This window comes from Hevea brasiliensis, chromosome 3 (assembly GCF_030052815.1).
Source record: "Hevea brasiliensis isolate MT/VB/25A 57/8 chromosome 3, ASM3005281v1, whole genome shotgun sequence".
NCBI classification, from domain to species: domain Eukaryota; kingdom Viridiplantae; phylum Streptophyta; class Magnoliopsida; order Malpighiales; family Euphorbiaceae; genus Hevea; species Hevea brasiliensis.
In genome coordinates, this window is record NC_079495.1 from 96,574,490 (window position 1) to 96,580,489 (window position 6,000).

General features: G+C 28.4%; 1 non-coding gene across 1 annotated transcript; it reads right to left on the bottom strand.

Moving 5' to 3' along the window:
- Positions 1-5,237: 5,237 nt before the first annotated feature.
- On the bottom strand, positions 5,238-5,344 carry LOC131178906 (small nucleolar RNA R71). The gene has a single exon (XR_009147914.1). It is a non-coding gene; the product is annotated as a small nucleolar RNA R71 (small nucleolar RNA).
- Positions 5,345-6,000: the final 656 nt, after the last annotated feature.

The window sequence follows — 6,000 nt, forward strand, 5'->3', positions numbered from 1 at the left end:
AGCTAATCTGTCAACGTTAATGGGATCCTTGAGCCAAGCACAAAACCTTGAAGTTTCTTGGATAATGGGTAGTACTATTCTGAGGTAAGATGCCCTTAAATTGTAGGACCACTCATTATGTTATTTATAAATTATATTATTAATATTATGTTATTTTAAGATAGTGATAAATAAATTTGTTAATTATAAAATATATATATAATTAATTTTTATTGAAATTTAAAATTTATATTAAAAAATTCAAACAAAAAAATTTAAAATATTAATTAAATAATATCCTTTATACTATATTTTTATTACAAAATTTATAAAGTTTTTTAAAAAATATTTACACATTATAATATCAGTCTTACTTCAATTATTATTATTATTATTATTATTATTATTATTATTATTATTATATAAACAAATAATCAATAATAACTGAATTTTAAACAAAAATTACACCAAAAGTTGGATAACTAAAATATATAAATAATTTTTAAATTCTAATATTTAGTATTTTTTATATTCAATTTCAACATTTTTATTTTAATGATCATACATCAATTCTATACAATTATATTTTTATTATATATTTTTTTAAATAAAAGATATAAATAATTATTATACTCATAATAAAAAAATAAAATATTAAATTTAACCTTTTGATACAAAGATTTTAAATTCGTCTGTGCTTTTGCCTTGTAGGAAAACAACATTAAAATGGATATTTGCTTCTGCCAAATTAAAGCATAATGAATTCCCTTGGAAGCTAACATCGTGTGGTGAGGAAATCCCTTGGAAACTTAGACTATAATCTATGGTGAAGTGTACAAAGAAATTTCAAAGGATTAGGAACTTTGTCTATTTATATTTGCGTTATGGAGATACCAAAATATTTAGAAGTTAATTGGTCAAGCTTTATCAATATCCATCTGAAAATTGGCTAATTATTGTGTATACTAACAACACTATGAAATATTGTCTCCTTAAATATATATATAAAAAAAATTTCTTAATTTTAAAAAAATAATACTATATTTTAAAAAAAAAATGGTACTTATAAATTGAATTCACCTAATAATCTCTCTCAAAACTTACGCGCACTCAGTTCATCTCAAGGTTTACCAATGGAACAAGACGGAACTCCAACTAACAATCCAACGATTGTACAATTATGGAGCTACGGTTTGTTGTGTCGTTTGCTTTGCTCGCGCCATTATAAGGTCATGCAAATTAAGAATGGAGAAAGGAAGGGCTGGCAAGGGGAGCCTTGGACCCAAACATTAGCTAGTAATTTTTCCTTTTTTATTAGTTAGTTTCTCAAAATTTTTATTGTTTCCTCTAAAAATTTATAAAAAAAAAATCTTTAATAACTAATTGGCCCTCAAATTTTCAATTATAATTTATAATTTATTTTATTTGAATTGAAGTATTAAAAATGCTTAAATATTATTGAATAAGTATAAAAGTTCAATTAAAAATTAATTATTTAAATTTTTATTTTTATAAATTAAAATATCATCCGTAGCTATTATTCCAAAATTAATATAATTCAATTTAATAATTTTCTATCATATTATTTCAAATTAGAAGGAATTTTTTCAATTTATATTTTTTGCTCTTTCTCTCTTTCTATGGTACAATATATTTTCTTTTTCTTTCTTATTCCTTTCATTTAACTTTCTATCCTTTATATCATTCAAATTAAAAGAATTATTTTATTTATACATTTACGAGTATTTTTTTTGTCAAAGATATATCTACGTCAAAACCAATAATCTCTAACTTTTATATAAATTTTGAATAACTTAATTGTATATTTATTTTTGGCTTAATATATTTATTTGGTTGTTTTATTATTTTTTATATTTTTTTAATTTTAATGATTATTATTTTTTAATCTTATATTCTTATATTATATAAGTTAGGTATTAAGGATTTATATTTGGTGGGTTGTCGAATCCATCAGAAATTAAATTAACTGAAATCACCAATTATGAAATATTTTCTGCAGTAAGTGGTAAATCCAGGTCGAACCCTAGAGACTAAATTATTGAATTTTCTTGCAGTTGTGTAAAGGAAACAAAGGAAACAAAGATTGCGGGGTGTTTTGTAACACAAAATCAGAAGAAATCAGAAATTCAAGAACAAAATATTAAAATCTCAATTTAAACAAACTTCAGTCCAAGATAATTCACATTCTAATATATTGATTTGATCATAGACAAAAGAAATACAATTATCTCTTATTGAATACTTAACGTAGATTTACCAAACAGCGAGGTAAACCCCTGACTTCACTATACTCATCAATTCAAGCCCAGCACTCTTATTGACTCTAATTATTAACTGAGTTGGTATTAAGCAATCCTCATCAAATTAATAACTACTTTAAGAAAAGGAAATAGTTAAGCTGAACAACAATTTATGAAGCATAAATCATTTAATCCACCGTATTGTTTCTTTAGGTTATTATTGAAAACTGGGATCATAACCAATAAAACCTAATTGCTACTCATGTTCAATCTTACACGATAATTACGGATTATGAAGATGAACCAGCAATTGATCTCATCAAATAATTAACTAATAGGCCTTTTTAGCAAATTATTCAATAGATCAAAGACAAAGAAATCAGAAAACAATAGATATTCAAAAAGACATAAATTAAATTAAGAACCTAATCTCACAAATTAAGCAAAAGAACTTGAATCCCTTGAATTGAATTAAAAACTTAGCCACTCATGTTCATGGCTTACAGAAAAATAAAGAAAAAAATAAAAAATAATTCTAAAAGACGAATGGAGAGGTTGCTAAAATCGTCGGATCTGAAGGTGTGGAGGCGTCCGAAAATTTGTCCCTTGAGTCAGCTGCTGCCTCTTCTATTTATAATAAATGGTCTAGGATTAGGTTTTTAGAGTCTCTATAAAAAACTGCTGATACATGCATTTTGCATAGTCATTTAGGTTTAATTTCATGACCATTTTATTTGATTGTTAGTCATTTTTAGCTAATTTTATTAGTTATTTAGATAGTTTTTCATGATTGCCAATTTTTAGATTAATTTGTAATTTTATTTTATTTTGTAGGAAAAATGGTGTTTTTAAGGGACTAAAAAAAGAAATTATGCTAGTGAGGAGTGATTTCTATAGTCAAAGATATCAAAAACAAGTTTGAAAGTTGAAGTATGTAGTGGCCAAATTGCGCATAACTTGCCGCATAAGTTGTGCAGTTCTGCACAGGGAGAAGAAGCAATTTTTCCATTCATGCCGAAATCTGCATAAGTCACTGCATGACTTATGCAGACTTACTCCTTGCTTATGCAGCTTCACACAGAGGGCCGAGAAACCTGCCAAAAATTGCATAAAGGACTGCATAACTTATGCAGTCCACTTATGCAGTTTTATAGAATCTTCATAATGAGCTGGCAGAAGATTCTCTCATGAAAACTACACCTCAAGCACACCATTTTAGGGCTACTTGTCAGAAAAAGATATAAATAGGCCCTTATCTCATTTTAGAAAGGTAAGAGGAGATATAAAAGGGAGCAGCAGCAGGGGAAGAGTCAGAAAATAGAGAGCAAAACATCACCTCTCCATTTCTAGACCAGATTTGGAGTTTTCTTCCCTTCTTCCCTATTACTTACCTTTCTTATATTGGGTTTATTAGTTCTTAGCTTAGATTTAAGATTTATTTCCATATTAACTCAGAATTTCTTGTAAATATTATGGATAGTGAGTAGTTTTTATTAGATTCTAGAGTTGGGATGTAATATTTGAGATATATTGTGGATTTTGATTGGGTAATCCATATTTTGTGATTTTAATGAGTTTTATTCATTTCTTGTGTGCTTAATGACATGCTTAGTATAGGATCCGATTAAGTGTTATTCTTAATCTATGCTTGAAGCACCGAAAGGAGAAAACCTTGTGATAAATAATCAAGAAATTAGACTTAATTAACTTAGATTTAGAAATAGATTATAGATTAAGAGGATTTACAGATTAATTAAGGAACTTAATGGGTCTTGATTAATTTTAACTCCACAAAAGTAGGATTAGATTGATTAAGGCACTCTTTGTCTCACTCAAAAGGGTATTCAAAGGATTTAAGAATTAATCTCCTTAAAACCCGTAAGTTCCATAAGATTGGATAACCAATTTAAAAATCCCAAAATAGCTTGAATATGAACTCCCGAACTCCGGAATCGCCCTTTTTATCATTGTTAATTTCTAATTGAATTTAATTACTTGCCATTTTAAATCTTGCCATATTTCAATTTGCTTATTTTAATTTGATGCAAATTTAGTTAAATCATTACATTGTTGAATAGATTATTAATTTTACACATATAGATTTCACACTTCAATATTTATCAATTTATTGCTTTAATTTCAAAAATAGTTCAAATTAGTTAATTTTCATATAAAAAATTCAATCATTAACACAACTCCTCATGGGAACGATATCTTTTCTATATTACTCGTGGGAATGTGCACTTGCGGTTCGGCCACATCAAGTTTTTGGCACCATTGCCGGGGAGTTGTTTGTTTAAGATTGAATTCTTGATTATTTTAGTTGTTTATAGTTTTATCTTTGTTATCTTTTCATTTTGTGTTTGTTTGTTCTCTTTTAGGTACTCTTAATCTTTTATGAGAAGAGCTAGAAGCACAAGTGACACATCCTTATTGTTTAATCCTAAAATTGAGAAATTTTGTAGAGCCAACAAAAAAGAAACCAGAAAAAGGAAAGAAGCCTTGAGAGAAACTGAAATTGAAGCAGACATGGCTAATGAGAGAATTAGAATTGGTAGTGATAATGCTGAAAATGATAGAAACAATGAACATGTAGCTCATGGTGAAGAAGTTGTAAATGCTAATGTGCTTAGGGGAAGTATGATGGATCATGCATTTCCTCATTTTGACGACTTAAGAGAGAGTATAGCAAGACCAAGAATTGATGCAAATAGCTACAATATGGATTTTGGGGTTCTTCAAATAATTCAAAATTTCCAATTTGGGGGACATCCTTTCGAAAATCCACACACACATCTAAAAAAGTTTGCTATGATTTGTGATATACAAAAACAACCTGGAGTATCTGATGATGCAGCAAGATTGAAGCTATTGCCATTCTCTTTGAAGGATAGAGCATTGGATTGGCTTGATTCTTTACCTCACAACTCCATTACAAATTGGGAGCAACTCACTGATGCATTTCTTGCACAATATTTTCCACTTGGAAAAACTCAAGAATTGAGGAATCAAATGACAGCTTTCAGACCAAGAGAAGATGAAACTCTCTATGAATCATGGATGAGATGGAAGGAATTAGAGAGACAATGTCAACATCATGCCATTCCAAAATGGATGATAAATCAGAATTTTTACACCAATGTTACTCCTGCAATTAGAGGGATTATGAGGAGTGGAAGCATGAAAAACACAAGTTTATACCATTGAATTCAAAATTTTCACTTAGGGTCACATGCATCATGCAAGATTTATTTTTATCTATTTGATTTCAATGATAAACAGCATATTAAAACTCTTTTAATATGTCTATGGATCTGTATTTGCCATTTAAGATTTTAGAATTAATCAGATTAATTTTAGAACCCTAGATTAAATCAAGAACAAATACACTAACCTCTTGATGCACTGCAGCGTATTTGTGCCTTTAGGATACGTCTTTAGGACACTAGATGTTGTCCCTCTAACTTGTTAACACTAAGATCACCTATGACAGCCCTTGAACAGCTTTTAAAGCTTTTTCTATTAATTAAAAAATCAAGTTTTGCCTTTTAAGAGATTACAGATGTAAATAGGATACTAGAAACAATTTCTAGTATTTTTAATTCAAGAGATTGTTTACTAATCTCTTGGAATAGATGAGAGATGAAGAAGAAGAGAGAATGGGAGCCTCAAGGGTGGCGGCACAAAGGAGGCAGCAGCTGGTTGTTATTTTTCTTTTTCATAACAACACTTATATAGCTAGGTCACCACTTAAAACCCT